Here is a 23,494-nt window from a genome sequence, read left to right as displayed (position 1 = left end):
AGATCTATTATGCATATTAATACCCCTCTAATTATGAACATGAATATGCTTTGTGAGTAGTTACATTTGTTCTTGAGGACATGGGAGAAGTCTTGCTGTAAGTAGTCGTGTGAATTTGGTATTCGTTCGATATTTTGATGAGATGTATGTTGTCATCCCTCTAGTGGTGTCATGTGAACGTCGACTACATGACACTTCACCATTATTTGGGCCTAGAGGGAGGCATTGGGAAGTAATAAGTAGATGATGGGTTGCTAGAGTGATAGAAGCTTAAACCCTAGTTTATGCGTTGTTTCGTAAGGGGCTGATTTGGATCCATATGTTTCATGCTATGGTTAGGTTTACCTTAATACTTCTGTTGTAGTTGCGGATGCTTGCAATAGGGGTTAAATCATAAGTGGGATGCTTGTCCAAGTAAGGACAGTACCCAAGCACCGGTCCACCCACATATCAAATTATCAAAGTACCGAACGCGAGACTCTTTTCTGGCACCATTGCCGTGGAGTGAAGCGCCTTTGGTAAGGAAAAATTTATATAGTGTGCTGAAATTTACTGTCACTTGTTACTATGGAACATAATCCTTTGAGGGGCTTGTTAGGGGTATCTTCACGCCGACCAGTAGAGCAAAGAGTTGCTCCTCAACCTACGGGAAATGTTTACATTGAAATTCCTTCGGGTATGATAGAGAAACTGCTAGCTAATCCTTTCACAGGTGATGGAACATTACATCCCGATTTGCACCTAATCTATGTGGATGAAGTTTGTGGATTATTTAAGCTTGCAGGTATGCCTAAGGATGTTATCAAGAAGAAGGTCTTCCCTTTACCTTTGAAGGGAGATGCATTGACATGGTTGAGGCTATGTGATGATATTGGATCATGTAACTACCAACGATTGAAATTGGAATTTCGTCAGAAGTTTTATCCTATGCATCTTGTTCATCGTGATCATAATTATATATATAATTTTTGGCCTCGCGAAGGAGAAAGCATCGCTCAAGCTTGGGGAAGGCTTAAGTCAATGTTATATTCATGCCCCAATCATGAGCTCTCAAAAGAAATGATTATTCAAAAAATTTATGCTCGGCTTTCTCTCAGTAATCGCTCCATGCTCGATACTTCTTGTACTGGATCTTTTATGATGAAGACTACTGAATTCAAATGGGATTTATTGGAAATAATTAAATGCAACTCTGAAGATTGGGACCTCGACGAAGGTAAGGAGTCAGGTATAACACCTAAGTTTGATTGTGTTAAATCTTTTATGGATACCGATGCTTTCCGTGAATTTAGCACTAAATATGGACTTGACTCTGAGATAGTAGCTTCTTTCCGTGAATCCTTTGCTACTCATGTTGATATCCCTAAGGAGAAGTGGTTTAAATATAATCCTCCCATTGAAGTAAAAGTAGTTGCACCTATTAAAGTTGAAGAAAATACTATCACTTATAATGATCCTGTTGTTCCTACTGCTTATATTGAGAAACCACCTTTCCCTGTTAGAATAAAGAATCATGTTAAAGCTTCAACCATGGTCAACAAAAGTAATATTAAGACACCTAAAACCCCTGAGCAAATTAAATTTGAACCTAGTGTTGCTATGGTTAAAGATCTCTTGGCCGATAATATTGATGGGCATGTTATTTACTCCTGCAATGAATCTGCTAGAATTGCTAGACCTGATACTAAAAATAAACATAGACCTGTTGTAGGCATGCCTGTTATTTCTGTTAAAATAGGAGATCATTTCTATTATGGCTTATGTGATATGGGCGCTAGTGGAAGTGCAATACCTCATTCCTTATACAAAGAAATTATGCATGATATTGCACCTGCTGAGATAGAAGAGATAGATGTTACAATTAAGCTTGCCAATAGAGATACTATTTCACCAGTTGGGATTGTTAGGGATGTTGAAGTCTTGTGTGGGAAAGTTAAATATCCTGCTGATTTTCTTGTTCTTGGTTCCCCACAAGATGACTTTTGCCCCATTATATTTGGTAGACCCTTCTTGAATACTGTTAATGCTAAGATAGACTGCAATAAGGATATTTTTCTGTTGGTTTAGGGGATATGTCTCATGAGTTTAATTTTGCTAAATTTCGTAGACAACCCCATGATAAAGAATTGCCTAGTTAATATGAAATTATTGGTCTCGCTTCTATTTCCATGCCTCCTACTGATCCTTTAGAACAATATTTGCTAGACCATGAAAATGATATGTTTATGAATGAAAGAAGGGAAATAGATGAAGTATTCTTTAAACAGGGACCTATTTTGAAACACAACTTGCCTGTTGAAATCCTAGGGGACCCCCCTCCACCTAAGGGTGATCCTGTGTTTGAGCTTAAACCTTTACCTGATACTCTTAAATACGCTTATCTTGATGAGAAAGAGATATATCCTGTTATTATTAGTGCTAACCTTTAAGAGCATGAAGAAAAGAGATTATTGAAAACTCTGAAGAAGCACTGTGCTGCTATTGGATATACTCTTGATGATCTTAAGGGCATTAGTCCCACTCTATGCCAGCACAAAATAAAGCTGGAGAAAGACACTAAACCGGTTGTTGATCACCAACGAGGTTAAATCCTAAGATGAAAGAAGTGGTAAGAAAAGAAATACTAAAGCTTCTGGAGGCAGGTATAATTTATTCTGTTGGTGATAGTCAGTGGGTCAGTCATGTCCATCGTGTCCCTAAGAAGGGAGGTATTACTGTTGTTCCTAATGATAAAGATGAATTGATCCCACAAAGAATTGTTACAGGTTATAGAATGGTAATTGATTTCCACAAATTAAATAAAGCCACTAAAAAGGATCATTACCTTTTACCTTTTATTTATCAAATGCTAGAAAGATTATCCAAGCATACACATTTTTGCTTTCTAGATGGTTATTCTGGTTTCTATCAAATACCTGTGTCAAAAGAGGATCAAGAAAAGACAACTTTACTTGCCCTTTCGGTACCTTTGCTTATAGACGTATGCCTTTTGGTTTATGTAATGCACCTACTACCTTTCAAAGATGTATGACTGCTATATTCTCTGACTTTTGTTAAAAGATTGTTGAGGTATTCATGGATGATTTCTCTGTTTATGGGACTTCTTTTGATGATTGCTTAAGCAACCTTGATCGAGTTTTGCAGAGATGTGAAGAAACTAATCTTGTCTTGAATTGGGAGAAGTGCCACTTTATGGTTAATGAAGGTATTGCCTTGGGGCATAAATTTTTTGAAAGAGGTATTGAAGTTGATAAAGCTAAGGTTGATGCTATTGAAAAGATGTCGTGCCCTAAGGACATTAAAGGTATAAGAAGCTTCCTTGGTCATGCCGATATTTATAGGAGGTTCATTAAGGACTTTTCTAAAATTTCTCGGCCTCTGACTAATCTCTTACAAAAAGATGTTCCTTTTGTCTTTGATGATGATTGTGTAGAAGCATCTGAAATACTTAAGAAAGCTTTAGTTTCTGCACCTATTGTTCAACCTCCTGATTGGAATTTACCATTTGAAATTATGTGTGATGCTATTGATTATGCTGTAGGGGCTGTTCTAGGACAAAGAGTTTTTTTGACCATGAAGACTGCAGGGCTTGCACCCCACAGCATTTTATTAATAAAGCAAAAGGCATACAGGGTTTCCTCAAGATGAGGAAAGAAATAAAAGAATAAAAGAAAAGAGGGAAGGCTCTAAAGAAGGCTATACAGAGAAGGAGTGCACTATACCTATTAATAAAGAAACAAAGAAGCAACTCTCCTCAAGGAGGAAGAAAATCAATCCACTCAAGAAGGGCGTCTCTATATTTTCGTTTGATTTGATGAGAGAGCAGAGTAAGATCATGAATGAAGCCATTCCTCCATGCCCTGAAAGATGGTTGAATGTTCCTGAAAGCTCTATCATTCCTGATCTTCCAAATATTCCACCAGGCCGTGAAAACCACCTCCCCAAAGAAAGGCTTGTTGAAATCCTTCCTAGCATGACGAGCAATTTCCACCATATCATCACAATCTTTCCATTAAATTTGCAGATAGTTCCACACGCGAACACTAAAATTGCACTGGAAAAAGAGGTGATTTCTGTCCTCCAGTATTCCAGTCAGGTAAAGAACACATTCTGGTCCTTCATTAATCCTCCAATGCCTCCTCTGAATCATGTCCTTGGTGTTAACCCTGTCCATTATAACAAGCCAAGCAAACATCTTGATCGACATAGTACAACAGCTTTTCCATATCCACCCCAGAATGGGGTTTGATACCATTGGCTGATAGACAAAATCATAAAACCTTTTTGTAGTATATTCTGATTTCTTGCCATGCCTCCATCCCCAGTGGTCATGGGAGTTACTGTCCAAATGGAAAGACTCCATTAAAGAGGAAAGCTGATGTAGTTCCTGAAAAGCTTGTTCAGTAAGAGGCAAGTAAAAAAAGGTCCTGGAAACTACTAGCCTCAAGGACTTCCTTGACTGAGAGATTTTTGTGGAGACAAAAAGAATATAGCCTAGGAAATTGATCTTGCAGAGGGACAGAACTGTTTCCAATTTGCCAATAGTTAGACCAGAACTGCACCGTATCTCCACTATGAACATCAACCGAAGTAACTGCCCTGAAATTATCCATCAACTTACAGACATCTCTCCACCAAAAAGAGCCACAAAGAACTGTATCATGTGGAATCCTTTCAAAATAGTAAGTATCCCAAACTAACTGCACCCAGGGCACATCCATCTTGTTATAAAATTTATTGAGATGTTTCAGTAGGAGAGCATCATTCTGCAAACCAAGGTTTAAGATTCCAAGCCCCCCCTTCGACTTAGGCCTGCAAACAAGTGGCCAAGCCGCCAATGAATGTCCCCTTTCCTGACCATATTTCCTCCATAAACACTGCCTCTGGATTCTTTCCAATTGTTTCAAAATACCCTGAGGAATTGACAAACTGCAAAGGAAGAAGATAGGCAATGAAGAAATGACATAATTAACTAATTGCAATCTGCTCCCTTGAGGCAAGAACTAAGAACTTGCTGTCAATCTTCTCTCCATACAATCCACAAGGGGAAGAAGGTCCATAATTTTGGGCCTGGTGGTCCCCACTAGCAGACCCAGATAAGTAAAAGGCATATTGCCTAATTTGCAACCAAAATAGGCAGCAAGGTCAGAAGCATCCTGATCACTTACATTAATGGGATACATGGAGGATTTATGGAAATTGATTTGAAGTCCAGTTGCCTGTGAGAAGGAATGCAAAACTGATTTCAGAGCCCCCAATTGATCTTTATCAGCATTTAAGAAAAGCAGTGTGTCATCAGCATATTGGACCACTAGGAAATCAGGATCATGGGTAGGCAGAGGCCTGCATATTAAACCTTGATGAAGCAGATTATTAATCAATGTCTGCAAGAGATCAGCCGCAATAACAAAGAGCAAAGGAGAAATTGGGTCCCCTTGCTTGACTCCACATTTGCATTTAAAGTGATTACCAGGGACTCCATTCAGAAGGACGGAAGAAGTGCCAGAAGACAGCAACTGCTTAATCCAAATAATCTAGCGTTCATCAAAACCTTTTGCAATTAAAATCTTTATGATAGCCTCATGCTGAATAGAATCAAAAGCCTTTTCAAAGTCTAACTTAAGCAAAAGGATGGGCCTTTTAGACTGATTGCACTGATGGATATACTCAAAGGTCCAAGAAAGACAATCCTGGATTGTTCTTGATTTTATGAAACCATACTGATTTTTATGCACACATTTGGTGATCTCCTGTTGGAATCTGTTAGCAGCAAGCTTTGTAAGGAATTTCAGACCAACAGAGGTTAGTGAAATTGGCCTAAAGTCTCCCACACACTCAGGTGTCTGCTTCTTTGGAATCAGGGTAATGTATGCATCATTCAAATTTTCTAATTGCACTGTTCCAGCATGAAACTCCTTAACCAGCTGTATAAAATCAGCAGAAATTATATGCCAACACTTTTTAAAAAAAAGCCCATTAAAGCCATCAGGTCCAGGGGCCTTATCAATAGGCAAGTCCTTAATAACCTGCTCAATTTCTTTTAATTCAAACGGTTTTGTGAGCACCTCCAAGCCCTGGACCCTAGGTATTAGAGACAATATGTTTTCATCCAAAGAAATTGACTTAACTGTCCCCATTCTGCTTTTGAAGGGTGACAAGAATTCTTTGGACATTTCCTCATGGTTTGACGTTACTGATCCATGAGGCAGCAACAAGCTAGCAATAGAGTTTTTTCTATATCTCTCAGTTGCCATGGCCTGAAAGAATTTAGAGTTTTCCTCTCCCACTTTGATGTACCTAATTGTACATCTCTTCCTCCAGTACAGATATTGCATGTGAAGCAGATATTCATGGTGCAATTTTGTGATTTTCCTGAAATTAAACTCAGGCCTGGACAGAGATCTCTTCTCCTCAAGATTGTCCAACCAAAGAATTACCCAGTTACACTTCTCAATTAACCTTTTAATATGTGATAAACCTTTCTGCCATTTCTTCAATGCAAACCTCAACGCCTTGAGTTTGTCAACAATTATTGCCGAAATATGGGTCTTACGGGGGGACGAGTCCAAACCTCCTAAACACACTCCATGAAACCAGCCTGATGGATCCAAAAGTTTTCAAACCTGAAGATATGTGCTTTTGGAATTGTTGTACTGATGGTCACCAGACAAGGAACATGATCAGACGCAGTCTTGGCCAAAGGGGTCAGTTGGGTCATGGGGTAAATGTTAATCCAACTTGCAGAAGTAAAAACCCAGTCCAACTGTTCCAGAAGAGGCATGTCCTGCATATTAGACCAAGTAAATTTTCGTCCTTTTAGAGGAAGTTCCAATAGTCCCAAATGGCCAATTATTTCATTGAAAATAAACATATCATTTATATCGCCCCTGGGGAGATTCCTATTATCAATGGAACAGATGAAGTTGAAATCCCCCATCAACATCCACATCTGGTCCAGATCAATGTCCAAGTTGTAAATCCAGGAAACAAACTCATCGCGCAACTCCCCCTGACATGGACCATACACATTAACCAGAAACCATTGCTCATTATTATGAACCGAGGTAAATTGCATAACGATAGCGTAGGGTTTGACTTCAAGCAGGGTGCCACAAAACACATCAGATCGCCATGCTGTTAAAAGACCCCCAGAGGCTCCACTAGAGGGAGACTCAGCGAATTGATCAAACCCATGAGGACAAATGCTTTTCATGATTGAACGTGAGCTAGAGGATAGCTTAGTTTCTTGCAAACAAAGCACTGAACACTGACTCTCTGTCACTTTCTCCCTGACAGAGCGCTGCCTAGCATCCGAGTTCAGACCGCAAACATTCCAACATAAAACTTTCCAACTACGCGTTGTAACATGATTCATAAATAACCATTGTGTAGAGTAGCAAGAAGAGCATGGCACATAATGCCATACCATCCAAAATAAAGTAAAGTTCGGAATTCCAATGTGCCACATCCCAGACCGGGCTCAGTTCAACAGAAAAAAAAGACAAGCATAATAGGCGCCCGCGGCCTCGACATAGAAGATAACATAAATACTAAGCAGAAGATGCAGGCGAGTCCTCCTGTGGATTAGCCATAAGCTTGTCCACCGATAGTAGCGAAGGATCAATCTCTAGCTCCGCGCCCACAGCTTGGAGAACATGAAGTGGGGTGTGTGGTGGTGCAGTAGGCAGAGCATCTTCAGAATCATCCGCAGAAGTGGGCTGGGCCTTGTTCTCCATGGGCTTTGCACGGGGGCGCTTCTTAGATGGTTGTAGAGAAAGATGCTCAAAAACCACGTTTTTGTAGCCATCCAACTTTGCCGCGCTCCGAGTGCAACGCCTTAGTAACGTATCGACAACAGGAGCCTTCTTCTTCTCTCTCCGCTTACGCGCAGAGGATTGTTCCACAGAGAAAACCAAAGGTGATGATTGAACCGATACAGGAACAGCAAAACTATCAGACCCAACTTCTTCAGAAACAGAATCTGAAACAGCCGGCAGCGCCTCAAATAAAGCTCTGGCCACCGGGCGCTTCACCATGACAGGTTTTCTGACAGCAGGAACCACAGGCAGAGAAGCAGCCAAAGAAGAAATCATCCTTGATTCGTCAAAAGCAATGGACCACGACCTCTTGGAGTAAATGATTGTGCCCATCGGCTTGAAGAAGATAGACCTTGGCACTTCCCTAACTGAGAAATCGAACATAAGGTTCTGGAAAGACCTTTTCCAAACCATCTCCAGGGGAAGAGGAGGTCCAGCCACAATGCGTGCCATACCAATAAAGATTTCCTGCTGCTGAATCACAGGAGGATGATAGGGCACAATGGCAAGCTGATTCTCCTCAAAGACAGGGTGTTGAAGTTCTGGAAGTGGTAAATCATGCTGTTGTTGGATTTGAACTTCTTGTTCTTGTTGCTCTACAGAAGCAGATCCTTCGGGCTGATCAATCACTATTGAAACTTGATCCTGTTCGGGAGCAGCAGGGTGTGGGGCCTGCTCATTCCCAGCTTCATCTCCCCACATGGCATTGCCCCAACTAGGCACTTCGTCATTCACCGGTGGAGGAGGTGGAGCGACAGGTGCATCATTCCAACCCAACATTGGGTATGGTGGTAAGACAAACATCAAATTATCTGGAACCAGATTACCAGGCAACGGGTGAGGGTTTCCATCCAAGGGCATAGGGTCTTTGTCATTTGGCATCTGATCTGCAAAATCTGCGCCAAGAACATAGCAAGCAGCAGTCCAAGACACTTGAGCACCTCCATACTCCGCATAATCACCAAACACAACATCTCTTGGAACCAACGGCATATCTGGGAAACTAGCTTCAACCAAAGTCCGGACAAGATAAGGATCCTCACTATCCCAAGAAATAAACTTTCCAAAAGTGCATACGGCCTGCGAGATGTATTCAGTGGTGCGGTAATCCAGGGGAATCCCAATGAACGTTAACCAACCCTTGCGAAAACCATGTGTTCCTTTGAAATTTTCTCCCTCATCATGCTTCATAAATCTGACAAAACGAACATTGCCCAATGGAAAAGGTGCATGCTGAACCAAGGTATACCTAACTGACGGATCCCTGACTTGAAACAGCCCTACCCCATGAAACCACGACTGAGCAGATCGGACCAAAATACCTCTGTTTTGCAGAAACTAGACAACTTCTTCCCACACCGGGCCGAATGGCCCCTCCGGCGCCGGCATCACCTCGGCAACCATGAAATCCTCATGCCGACGGAGCGGACGTGTGGCGGGCGTGAAGAAGGTGTGTGGTAGCCGACGATCGCCACCGTCAATGATGTGGTGGCCAGGGGGAACAAAGCGCTGTGGATCGAGCTCGTAGTTTGCCATGGAAGAGCCAGAAGCTTGTCGGGGGTTTTCTTTGGCTTGGGGAGAGGGAAGATGCAATGGAGGCGGCGGTGATGGGACAGGACAGTCTATCCCAATAACTCCGGCTCTGTTCCCATGAGAAGTAGCAGATTCCGATAAACTCATTTTTTTGTTGCACCGAAATTGGCCTCCAAACCAATCCATTGGAGCGCGCGAAATCATTACAGTCATGGCTAGAGTGACCAGGACGAGAGCAAGCCATACAGACTACTCGCATTCCACAAGTCGTTGATAAGTAGACCTTCTGAGAACAAATAGTGCAGGTAACCACACGGTCCACCATGTCATCGACCATAGCTTCAAACTGCCTCGCAGCCTCCTGAGATGTAGGGATATCTGGACAATGGCCCAGAGGAGTTGGGACCGGAGGCGTGGAAGGCCCAGAGGCAGATGGGCTAAGAAGCAAAGGTGGGGTAGTGACCTAACGGGCCTCCAAAGCCATTGGGTCAGAAACATGACAATTGTTTTGAATGGGTGGCAATCCCGCCTCTGCGCAACTTACAGGAGAAATCTCCGCATGCACAGGGGAAAGTTCCTCCGAAACCGGATCAATTACCGGTGAAGAAGATTCCGGCCGGCTCAACACCGGCAAAGGAGTGACTGTACCAAAAACAATAGGTGGACGAGCCACCATCCAAAACAAGTCTGCGGGTGGCGATTGATGTATGACTACACGTTCATGAGTAGGAAGATCATACCCCGCATCTGTCATGATGTCAATGCATTCTTGCGTAGCCGGATATCAATATCCCTTGCAAGCAGAGTATCGCTCAAACATGGCAAAAGAAAGCTTTTTATGAGCAGATGCAGCAGTCTTAATAGCTGATCTAACCGGAGGCTTATTCATGGCCAAAAGACCTAAAGATGATCGACGCTTAGTAGGACTAACTAGAATCCATTCAGCGTCACATTCCTTCCTCCAGATTCGGAGCTCTCTAATCCAATTAGGTCCCCCATTTCCCCACAAATGAAAACAACACTTGAACAGATCACATGCATAGGAACGAAGATCCATAATAAGAAAACCAACTTGCTTGCAAGATACCTGAAAGGAGTAAACCTTATCTTTGATGTGATCAACATGAAGATCAATTGCCGAACCTCCAATTACTGCCTCCAAAACCGCGGCCACAGAATCCTCTGAGAGACGGAAGGCATGGCGGCTGAATGAAACCACTAAGATGAATGACCTCCTATGTCCTGAAGGGTGGACCGTATGCCCAGTAGATCTGAAAACCTCATCTGCAAAAACCCTACCCTTGGAGAAATCCAAGCCAAGGGTAGATCCACCAGAAGAACCCATTGGAGATGGGTATTTCCTTGATCCAAAGAGGACGCCGGAGCAGATGATTGGTGAGAATCCACAAATTAGTGGAGAAAGAGGGAGATCGCCGGAGAGGGTGGGAGAGCCATGGTGGGGGGTGGGAGCACCATTTCTAGGACAAAGAGTTGATAAGAAATTAAATGTTATTCAATATGCTAGTAAAACTCTAGACAGTGCCCAAAGAAATTATGCTACTATTGAAAAAAGAATTTTTAGCAGTTGTATTTGCTTGTGATAAGTTCAGACCTTACGTTGTTGATTCTAAAGTAACTATTCACACTGATCATGCTGCTATTAAATATCTTATGGAAAAGAAAGATGCTAAACCTAGACTTATAAGATGGGTTCTCTTGCTACAAGAATTTGATTTGCATATTATTGATAGAAAGGGAGCTAAGAACCCCGTTGCATACAACTTGTCTAGGTTAGAGAATGTTCTTGATGACCCACTACCTATTGATGATAGCTTTCCTGATGAACAACTAGCTGTCATAAATGCTTCTCGTACTGCTCCATGGTATGTTGATTATGCTAATTATATTGTTGCTAAATTCATACCACCTAGTTTCACATACCAGCAAAAGAAAAAGTTCTTCTATGAATTAAGACATTACTTCTGGGATGACCCACATCTTTATAAAGGAGTAGATGGTGTTATTAGACGTTGTGTACCTGAGCATGAACAGGAACAGATCCTACGCAAGTGTCACTCCGAGGCTTATGGAGGACACCATGCTGGAGATAGAACTGCACATGAGGTATTGCAATCTGGTTTTATTGGCCTACTCTCTTCAAGGATGCCCGTAAGTTTGTCTTGTCTTGTGATGAATGTCAAAGAATTGGTAATATTAGTAGACGTCAAGAAATGCCTATGAATTATTCACTTGTTATTGAACCATCTGATGTCTGGGGCTTTGATTATATGGGACCTTTCCGTTCCTCTAATGGGTATACACATATTTTAGTTGTTGTTGATTACGTTACTAAATCATCAAGAATAAATCAAGCAGGATGTAGGCTTTTACCTCCATCAAGAGGGCCCGAACCTGGGTAAAACATCATGTTCCCTGCCTCCTGTTACCATCTGCCTTAGACGCACAGTTCGGGACCCCTACCCGAGATCCACCGGTTTTGACACCGACATTGGTGCTTTCATTGAGAGTTCCTCTGTGTCGTTGCTGTTAGGCTTGATGGCTCCTTCTATCATCGATAGCGATGCAGTCCAGGGTGAGACTTTTCTCCCCGGACAGATCTTTGTGTTCGGCGGCTTCGCACTACGGGCCAACTCGCTTGGCCATCTAGAGCAGATCGAAAGTTACGCCCTGGCCACCAGGTCAGGTTTGGAAGCTTAAACTACACGGCCGATATCCGCGGAGACTTGATCTTCAATGGATTCGAGCATCTGCCTTGTGAATCACGCGATCATGATGAGTACGATTTAGCTCTACCATCAGACAGTGTTCAGGAGATCGCACCGGCAGCCGCTCCGACCCTCAATTCGGAGCCAGTTGCGCCGTCCATGGACGGCTGGATGGACCCCGCCACGGAAGCCTTATCTTCATCAGCGATCGAGCCAAACATCGACCTTACCCTGCACGAGAGTCGTGTTGTCAAACTGCCGGATCCTTCTCCGGCCACGGACTCCGAACCGCCTACGCCCATTCCTAGCGAATCTGATTGGGCGCCGATCATGGAGTTTACCTCTGCGGATATTTTTCAGCACTCGCCCTTTGGCGACATACTGAACTCATTAAGGTCTCTCTCCTTGTCAGAAGGATCCTGGCCGAACTATGTCTGGCAGGATTGGGATGCAGACGACGAAGAAATTCGCGGCCCACCCACCACCCACTTAGTAGCCATTGTCGATGACTTAACCGACATGCTCGACTTCGACTCTGAAGACATCGACGGTATGGACGATGATGCGGGAGACGAAGAGGAACCACTGCCCACAGGGCACTGGACAACCAACTCATCATACGATATATACATGGTGGACACACCCAAAGAAGGCAATGGCCACGAGACAGCGGAGGATGACCCCTCCAAGAAGCAACCCAAGCGCCGACGCCAGCGGTGCCGCTCTAAGTCCCGCCAAAGCAAAAGTGGTGATATTGGTACAGGAGATAATAACACTCTGAATAGTGTCGAAGATGACAACAATCCCCTCCAGCACGATCTTGGACAGGAGGATGGGAAGGCCAGCCCTCCAGAGAGAGCGGTGGATGGAGAGGCGGAGGACGATAATTACATGCCCCCCTCCGAAGACGAGGCAAGCCTCGACGATGCCGAATTTGTCATGCCAGAGGATCCCGTCGAACAAGAGCGCTTCAAGCGCCGACTTATAGCCACGGCAAATAGCCTTAAGAAAAAGCAGCAGCAGCTTCAAGCTGATCAAGATCTGCTAGCTGACAGATGGACTGAAGTCCTCGTGGCCGAGGAATATAAACTCGAACGCCCCTCCAAGAGTTACCCAAAATGCAAGTTGCTACCCCGACTGGAGGAAGAAGCGTATGATGCGGCTGATCGGCCACCTCGTCACCGCGATAGAGAGGCATTCCAGCCAAAAACTCAGCCCGCACCCCGACATCATTCAAATAAAAGGCATGGGGAAATACGCTAGACCTGCGAGACATATTGGAGGACAAAGAAAAGCATGCAAGATCGATCTACGGATCACGAGGGCGCGCCACTATGCGAGACGATAAACGTCACGCCGGATACAGTAAAAGTAAATCCGGCCGAGCCGAACACAGCGGGCAAGACCCATTCGAGCTGCGTCGCGATATAGCCCAACACAGAGGCGCCGCACACCCCCTATGCTTCACAGACGAAGTAATGGATCATCAAATACCAGAGGGTTTAAAACCCATAAATATTGAATCATACGATGGCACAACAGATCCTGCGGTATGGATCGAGGATTTCCTCCTCCACATCCACATGGCTCGTGGTGATGACTTACACGCCATCAAATACCTCCCACTAAAGCTCAAAGGACCAGCGCGGCATTGCCTTAACAGCTTGCCAGCAGAGTCCATTAGCTGTTGGGAAGATCTGGAGGCCGCATTCCTCGACAACTTTGAGGGCACTTATGTGCGACCACCATATGCCGATGACTTGAGCCACATAATTCAGCAGCCAAAAGAATCGGCCAGGCAATTCTGGACTCGGTTCCTAACAAAGAAAAATCAAATCATCAACTATCCGGATGCAGATGCCCTAGCAGCTTTCAAACACAACATCCGCGACGAGTGGCTAGCCCGGCACCTTGGTCAGGAAAAGCCGAAATCTATGGCAGCCCTCATGACACTCATGACCCGCTTTTGTGCGGGAGAAGATAGCTGGCTGGCTTGCAGTAATAACATATCAAAGAACCATGGTACTTCAGACACCATGGATGGCAATATCAGGTCACGTCGCAACAAACATAAGCGCCGCATTAACAGTGACTATAACGAGGATACGACAGTCAATGCCAGATTCAAAGGCTCTAAACCCGGTCAGCGGAAAAAGCCATTTAAAATAAGCACTCCGGGCCCATCCAGTTTGGACCGCATACTCGATCGCTCGTGTCAAATACACGGCACCCCCGACAAGCCAGCCAACCACACCAATAGGGATTGTTGGGTATTCAAGCAGGCCGGCAAGTTAATTGCCGAAAACAAAGATAAGGGGCCACATAGCAATGACGAGGAAGAGCCCCGGCAGCCGAACACCGGACGACAGAAGTGGTTCCCCCCACAAGTGCGGACGGTGAACATGATATACGCAACCCACATCCCCAAGAGGGAGCGGAAGCGTGTGCTCAGGGACGTATATGCGTTGGAGCCAGTCGCCCCAAAGTTCAACCCATGGTCCTCCTGTCCGATCACCTTCGATCGCAGGACCACCCCACTAGTATCCATCATGGCGGATTCGCCGCACTAGTCCTAGACCCAATCATCGATGGATTTCACCTCACTCGAGTCCTTATGGATGGCGGCAGCAGCCTGAACCTGCTTTACCAGGACACGGTGCGCAAAATGGGTATAGACCCCTCAAGGATCAAACCCACAAAAACGACCTTTAAAGGCGTCATTCCAGGTGTAGAGGCCCATTGCACAGGCTCAATTACATTGGAAGTGGTCTTCGGATCCCCGGATAACTTCCGAAGCGAAGAATTAATCTTCGATATAGTCCCGTTCCGCAGTGGCTATCATGCACTGCTCGGGCGAACCGCATTTGCAAGATTCAATGTGGTACCGCATTATGCATACCTCAAGCTCAAGATGCCAGGACCTCGGGGGGTCATCACAGTTAATGGAAACACAGAACGCTCTCTCCGCACTGAGGAGCACACTGCGGCCCTTGTAGCAGAAGCGCAAAGCAGCCTCTCAAGGAAATCCACCAGTTCGGCGTTTCAAGACCCGGACAACTTCAAGCGCGCTCGGAGTAATCGGCAACTAGACCGCCTGGCACGATCTGAGCTCGCGTAGCAATGCAGCCCCCACCCCAGTCCTAGCCAAACAGCGAAATCTGTGCCACGCGTACATAATTACGCATTAAAAATACCATGGGCACAGGTGGGGAGGGGGGCACAACTACGGCACGCTCCAAGACGTGGCTTAAACCACACTAGGGGCTCCCCGCTTTGTTATCTTTCTCTTTTCAGGACTTTAATCTCTGGAAACCCTGACCGGCAGCATGATTGCCGAACACATGATGCAGCAACCAAGGAGGCAAAAAGCTACGTCACACCACGGAACTCCCAGGTGGATTACGATAACGAGTGAAATAATTACTATTCCTCAGCTTGCCCTTGGATGGGACATAGTCCTACTTTTTGCTTATCGCACTATCTGTATCATTCTGCTTTAACGCACCTTTTTGAATAAACAATGCATAACATTACGACTATTATTGCATTCTTGTTATATATATATATATATATATATATATATATATATATATATATGTGTGTGTGTGTGTGTGTGTGTTCATTAATGACGCCTTGCAACCGTACACTTTGGTACGACCAATACACCAGGGGCTTAAGTACCCCACATTATGGTGTGAGAAGTTTGAACACTTTCACAAGTGCGGCACCCCGAACTTATAGCATTATATGCATCAGCTCCGAATCATGTCTTTGGTCAAATGTTGGGTTTGCCCGGCTCCTATGTTTTGGTACCTTACGTTCCGCTCTATCGGCTAAGGTAGCACTAGGAGAACTACTGCGATTGTGCCCCGGTTCTGCTGGGCTAAGCACCTCAGTAGAGAAAGCTAAAACTGACTGTCATGATAAGGCGAGAGACTGGTTGCTGTTCGGCGAGGTTTCGAGTCCCTAAAGACTTATGCCGCTTAGAGTGAGGAGACGGTCCTGTCCGGCTTAAAGGCGTGTATCACGCCCCGAATTTGGCCTTCCAAATACCAGGGGCTTCGCCGAAATTTAAAATTATAGAATTCTATGGCTAAGTGAGAGTGATAAAGCATTATTAGTCCAGTTGCCTTGTTCGCTGTGCTGAGCACCTCCCTCAAAGGACCCAAAAATAGGAACAAGAGTGCTCAGGTTTATCCCAAACACCCCAGCACTCGTGGCATGGGGGCAAAAGCCGAGGACTAGCCATCTCTCAGATTGGATAAACAGCCAAACAGAAGGTAATATTTTAAATTCAAACAAGCGTTGCATAGCGCATATGAAACAAGTTTTCATCATATAGGATCACACGAGCAAGTTTACTCAAATATTACATCCTTTGGACATTCGTCCGCTACAAGACGGGCACCCTTCAGGACACCCTCATAATAAATTTTGGGGGTGCGATGCTCCTTGCCCTGCGGCGGTCCTTCCTTGATCAGCTTCACGGCGTCTAGCTTGGCCCATTGCACCTTCACACGGGCGAAAGCCCGGCGTGCACCTTTGATCCAGACGGACCGCTTGACGACATCCAGCCGTGGAGAGGCATCCACAAGCCGCCTCACCAGGCCGAAGTAGCTGTTCGAAAGGGCATCGCCAGGCCATAGCCGGACTATAAAGCCCTTCATGGCCTGTTCGGCCGCCTTGTGTAGCTCGACCAGCTGCTTCAGCTAGTCGCTCATAGGCACCGGGTGTTCGGTTCTAGTATACTGAGACCAGAACAGCTTCTCCATTGAGCTTCCCTCCTTGGCCTGGTAAAACTGTGCGGCATCCGACATGCTGCGGGGCAAATCTACGAATGCTCCTGGAGAGCTCCGGATTCGGGTAAGTAATAGGTAATTTACTTTCACATGCTTGCTTTGCATATAGAATGCCTTACCCGCTGCTATTTTCTTCATCGCGTCAATCTCCTGGAGGGCCTTTTGGGCTTCGGCCTTGGCACTCTTTGCGCTCTCGAGGGCCGCGGCAAGCTCAGACTCTCGCGTCTTCGAGTCAAGCTCCAACGCCTCGTGCTTCGTCACGAGAGCCTGGAGCTCTTGCTCCACCTCGCCCACCCGAGCCTCTTGCCTTTCCCGCTCGGTGCGCTCCTTGGCCGCTTTATCTTCGGCCTTGGACAATGCTTGCTTTAGGGTCGCTACTTCGGTCGTGGCCCCTGGCAAATTCATGATGATCCTCTCATTTTGCAATCGCATTCTTTTTATACATATCCATAGACTATGTACTACTTACCTTTGTTCTCCTCGAGCTGCCTCTTGGCAAGGCCAAGCTCGTCCTTAGACCCTTTAAGGTCCTGCTTCAGTGCGGCGACCTCCGCAGTCAGTGCGGCAGATGCTAGCAGCGAAGCCTGCGTACGCATATTGACATACTTATATTAGACTCCTGCGATATTGTTTGATCCTCTGTTCGGCTTTTCTTTGTGAACACCGAACAGAGCATCAGGGGCTACTATCTATGCGGTAATATTTTTCCTATATTTCAAACACTTACCTCAAAGCCTGTTAGAAGGCTGGCACAGGCTTCAGTCAATCCGCTCTGGGCGGACTGAACCTTCTGGACCACCGCACTCATAATAGTACGGTGCTCCTCGTCGATGGAAGCGCTGTGAAGCGCTCCCAGCAGATTGTCCGGCACCTCTGGATGGACAGAGGTCACCAGCACAGGCGTCTTGCCCCTCTTGGAAGGAGGTCGCATGCCCGAGTCCGAAACCACTGGAGGTTCCGGCGCGGTGTTCGGCTGAGGGCCGAACTCGGAGCCCTCAGGGGCCTTGTTCCCTCTGCTCCCGGTGTCCGGAAGGTCGCCTTGAGGCGCCTCCGGGACTGTCTCCCCTCTACCCGGTGCCTCTTGAGACAATACCTCGACGTCGTCCGCAGGGCAAGTGGAGGTGGTGGTCGGAAGTGGATCGCTATCCATATCCGACGAGCCCAGGAGCCGTCCGACGATACATCGATACGGGCTCGTGGCGGCCTGCATAATCACATTCGGCGTTAGGGGAAGCAGTGCGACAAAGTCATGCTATGAGTTACTCTGGTATCGAATACTTACGACTTCGCCAGGGGCTTGGCCCTGAGCAGCCACTCGTCTTCGCCTTCGGCAGCGGTGGTGGAACTGTCCGGAAGGAGGGTCCTTCCCTTATTGGACCCTTTGGCCTCCCCAGTTGGGGCGGCCTTCCTTTTCTTGTCTTCCCCAACTAAAGGGGGGCATCTTCTTCTTCCTCCTTGTCTTCGGGGGAGGAGTGTGTCGCAGAGTTATCGGACGATGAGTCCGATGACGCCTGGCATCGGGAACTCTTTCGGGTTCCCTTGGCCTTCTTGGTCTTCTCCGGCACCTTGTAAGGAGCCGGAGTTAGCATCTTCATTAGGAGAGCGTCTGCTGGGCCTTTGGGCAAAGGAGCCGGATAGTCGATCTGTCCGGCGGTCTCCTGCCAGTCCTGTCAAAGGTACGGGAGCTTAGATCCCGCATAGAGTCAAACTATGAAAAACAAGTATCCCGTGAGAGGTAAAACAGCTTATCATGCTGGCTTGGCGCTTCACGCAGAATCAGCGATCCCCGGTAGTGGGAGGGGGAACCTCGGCACGCTTGAATAGCACCTTCCAAGCATCCTCGTGAGTTGTGTCGAAGAAACTGTTCAGAGTTCGGTGTTGGGCCGGGTCGAACTCCCACAAGTTGAAAGCCCGTTGTTGGCACGGGAGGATCCGGCGGATGAGCATGACCTGGACTACGTTGACGAGTTTGAGCTTCTTGTTCACCATGTTGTGAATACATGTTTGGAGTCCGGTCAGCTCTCCTGAACTACCCCAGGACAGGCCCTTCTCTTGCCAAGAGGTGAGCCATGTGGGGATGCCAGATCGGAACTCGGGGGCCGCTGCCCATTTAGGGTCACGCGGCTCGGTGATTGCTACGTCTCCAACGTATCTATAATTTTTGATTGCTCCATGCTATATTATCTACTGTTTTGGGCAATATTGGGCTTTACTTTCCACTTTTATATTACTTTTGGGACTAACCTATTAAATGGAGGCCCAGCCCAGATTTGTTGTTTTTGCCTATTTCAGTGTTTTGAAGAAAAGGAATATCAAACGAAGTCGAAATGGGACGAAATCAACTAGAGAAGTTATTTTTGGAAGGAAAGCAACCCAGGGAACTTGGAGTGCACGTCAGGGGAGACACAGGCTGCCCACGAGGGTGGGGGCGCGCACACCCCCCTAGGGCGCGCCCCCTGCCTCGTGGGGCCCCCGTGGCTCCTCCGACGTACTTCCTGCACCCATATATATCGTCGTACCCTAAAACTTCCACAACGGACATTAGATCGGGAGTTCCGCCGCCAGAAGCCTCCGTAGCCACCGAAAGCCAATCTAGACCCATTTCGGCACCCTGCCGGAGGGGGCAATCCTTCTCCGATGGCCATCTTCATCATCCCGGTGCTCTCCATGACGAGGAGGGAGTAGTTCTCCCTCGGGGCTGAGGGTATGTACCAGTAGCTATGTGTTTGATGTTTCTCTCTCTCTCATGTTCTTGAGGTGATACGATATTGATGTATCGCGAGCTTTGCTATTATAGTGGGATCCTATGTTTCTCCCCCTTCTTCTCTCTTGTAATGAATTGAGTTTCCCCTTTGAAGTAATCTTATCGGATTGAGTCTTTATAGATTTGAGAACACTTGATGTATGTCTTGCCGTGGATATCTGTGGTGACAATGGGATATCACGTGATTCACTTGATGTATGTTTTGGTGACCAACTTGCGGGTTCCGCCCATGAACCTATGCATAGGGGTTGGCACACGTTTTCGTCGTGATTCTCTGGTAGAAACTTTGGGGCACTCTTTGAGGTTCTATGTGTTGGTTGAATAGATGAATCTGAGATTGTGTAATGCATATTGTATAATCACACCCACGGATACTTGAGGTGACATTGGAGTATCTAGGTGACATTAGGGTTTTGGTTGATTTGTGTCTTAAGGTGTTATTCTGGTACGAACTCTAGGGCTGTTTGTGACACTTATAGGAATAGCCCAACGGATTGATTGGAAAGAATAACTTTGAGGTGGTTTCGTACCCTACCATAATCTTTTCGTTCATTCTCCGCTATTAGTGACTTTGGAGTGACTCTTTGTTGCATGTTGAGGGATAGTTATGTGATCCAATTATGATATTATTGTTGAGGGAACTTACACTAGCGAAAGTATGAACCCTAGGCCTTGTTTCAATGCATTGCAATACCGTTTATGCTCACTTTTATCACTTGCTACCTTGCTGTTTTTATTATTTCAGATTACAAAAACTATTATCTACCATCCATATACCACTTGTATCACCATCTCTTCGCCGAACTAGTGCACCTATACAATTTACCATTGTATTGGGTGTGTTGGGGACACAAGAGACTCTTTGTTATTTGGTTGCAGGGTTGCTTGAGAGAGACCATCTTCATCCTACGCCTCCTACGGATTGATAAACCTTAGGTCATCCACTTGAGGGAAATTTGCTACTGTCCTACAAACCTCTGCACTTGGAGGCCCAACAACGTCTACAAGAAGAAGCTTGTGTAGTAGACATCAAGCTCTTTTCTGGCGCCGTTGCCGGGGAGGTTTGCGCTTGAAGGTATATCTTTAGATCTTGCAACCGAGTCTTTTAGTTTCTTGTTTTATCACTAGTTTAGTTTGTAAAAGAAAATTACAAAAAAATGGAATTAAGTTTGTCTCATACGCTTCACCTTTTTAATATCTTTCGTGAGTATGATGGAAAGAATAATTGTGCTCAAGTGCTAGAAGAAGAAATCTATAAAATGTTTGGCACTAAATATTTGAATGATGAGCATGATTGCAATGTTGTTAGTATGAATTCCTTGAATATCCTTGATGCTAATGATATGCAAAGCCACAAGCTTGGGGAAGCTATGTTTGATGAAGATGATATTTTTTGTCCCCCAAGCTTTGATGAGAAAATTTATTATGATGAAAGCATGCCTCCTATCTATGACGATTATTGTGATGACACGTATGCTTTAAAGAATAATGATAACTGTGAAACTTGTCATCTTGATCTTAATTTTCAATCACATGATAGTTATTTTGTTGAGTTTGCTCCCACTATTATTCATGAGAAGAATTTTGCTTGTGTGGAGAGTAGTAAATTTTCTATGCTTGTAGATCATGAAAAGAATGCTTTAGGTGCTGGTTATATTGTTGAATCATTCATGATTCTACTGAAAATTATTATGAGGGAGGAACATATGCTTGTAGGAATTGCAATAATATCAAGTTTCCTCTCTATGTGCTTAAAGTTTTGAAGTTATGCTTGTTTTGCCTTCCTATGCTAGTTGATTATTATTCCCATAAGTTGTTTGCTCACAAAATCCCTATGCATAGGAAGTGGGTTAGACTTAAATGTGCTAGTCATATTCTTCATGATGCTCTCTTTATGTTTCAATTCTTATCTATTATGTGAGCATCATTGAAATCATCATGCCTAGCTAGGGGCGTTAAACGATAGCGCTTGTTGGGAGGCAACCCAATTTTATTTTTGTTCCTTGCTTTTTGCTCCTGTTTAGTAATAAATAATTCATCTAGCCTCTGTTTATATGTGGTTTTATGCTTTTAATTAGTGTTTGTGCCAAGTAGAACCTTTGGGAAGACTTGGGGAAAGTCTTGTTGATCATGCTGTCAAAACAGAAACTTTAGCGCTCACGAGAATTGCTGCCATTTTTATTTGGAGAGTGCTATTTAGTTAATTCTTTTTGCAGATGATTAATAGATAAATTCCTCAGGTCCAGAAATTTATTTGAGAATTTTATGAGTTCCAGAAGTATACGTTTGATCCAGATTACTACAGACTGTTCTGTTTTTGACAGATTCTGTTTTTCATGTGTTGTTTACTTATTTTGATGAATCTATTGCTAGTAAAATAGTTTATAAACCATAGGGAAGTTGTAATACAGTAGGTTTAACACCAATACAAATAAAGAATGAGTTCATTACAGTACCTTGAAGTGGTGATTTATTTTCTTATACTAACAGAGCTTACGAGTTTTCTGTTAAGTTTTGTGTTGTGAAGTTTTCAAGTTTTGGGTAAGGATTCAATGGACTATGGAATAAGGAGTGGAAAGAGCCTAAGATTGGGAATTCCTAAGGCACCCCAAGGTAATATTCAAGGATAGCCAAGAGCCTAAGCTTGGGGATGCCCCGGAAGGCATCCCCTCTTTCGTCTTCGTTCATCGGTAACTTTACTTGGAGATATTATTTACCACATGATATGTGTTTTGCTTGGAGCATCAATTTATTTTGTTAGGATTTTATTTATGTTATTTATAAAAATGTTTTGCATCTTTTATTTCAATAAAAGTGGCATTGATAGCCTTTACTATGCCTATGCGACAAGTATACATGTCGCTGTTTGAAAACAGAAAGTTTAACGCTGTTGCAATAATTCCCTAGAAAATTAAGAATGTGATAAAATGTTCAAACCTTTTGAATATTAATATATGATAAATTTACTACAGTGGGAATTTTATTTCATAATTTTTGGAGCTAGGGAAGTATGGATGTTGCAGAATTCTTTACAGACTATCCTGTTTAGGCAGATTGCTGTTATGTTTGCATTGTTTGCATATGGTTGCTTCTTTAATGATTCTATTTGAGGATAGGACTATTAAATATGCAGAGGCATTTAGTATGAAATGTTGAATAATAATTTTAGTGATTTGCTACAGTAGAGTATGATAAGGTTTTGGCAATGGTTTATACTAACTTATCTCACGAGTCCTTGTTGAGTTTTGTGTGGATGAAGCTTTTGAGATTTAGGGAGACCGTGATATGAGAGGAATTAAGGAGACACAAAAGCTCAAGCTTGGGGATGCCCAAGGCACCCCAAGATAATATTTCAAGAAGTCTCAAGCGTCTAAGCTTGGGGATGCCCCGGTTGGCATCCCACCTTTCTTCTTCAACAGCTATCGGTTAGTATCGGTTGATCCTAAGTTTTTGCTTCTTCACATGATGTTTGCTATTCTTAGATGTCATTTTATTTTGCTTTGCTTGCTGTTTGAATAGAATACCAAGATCTGAAATTATTAAATGTTAGAGAGTCTTCACATAGTTGCATAATTATTCGACTACTCATTGATCTTCACTTATATCTTTCGGAGTAGTTTGTCGTTTGCTCTAGTGCTTCACTTATATCTTTTAGAGCATGGTGGTAGTTTTATTTTGAAGAAATAAATGAACTCTCATGCTTCACTTATATTATTTTGAGAGTCTTAAATAGCATGGTAATTTGCTTAAAATCCTAATATGCTAGGTATTCAAGAATAATAAAATTCTCTTATGAGTGTGTTGAATACTATGAGAAGTTTGATACTTGATAATTGTTTTGAGATATGGAGATAG

Source organism: Triticum aestivum, chromosome 4A (genome assembly GCF_018294505.1).
Source record: "Triticum aestivum cultivar Chinese Spring chromosome 4A, IWGSC CS RefSeq v2.1, whole genome shotgun sequence".
Lineage (NCBI taxonomy): Eukaryota > Viridiplantae > Streptophyta > Magnoliopsida > Poales > Poaceae > Triticum > Triticum aestivum.
This window is presented reverse-complemented; position numbering follows the sequence as displayed.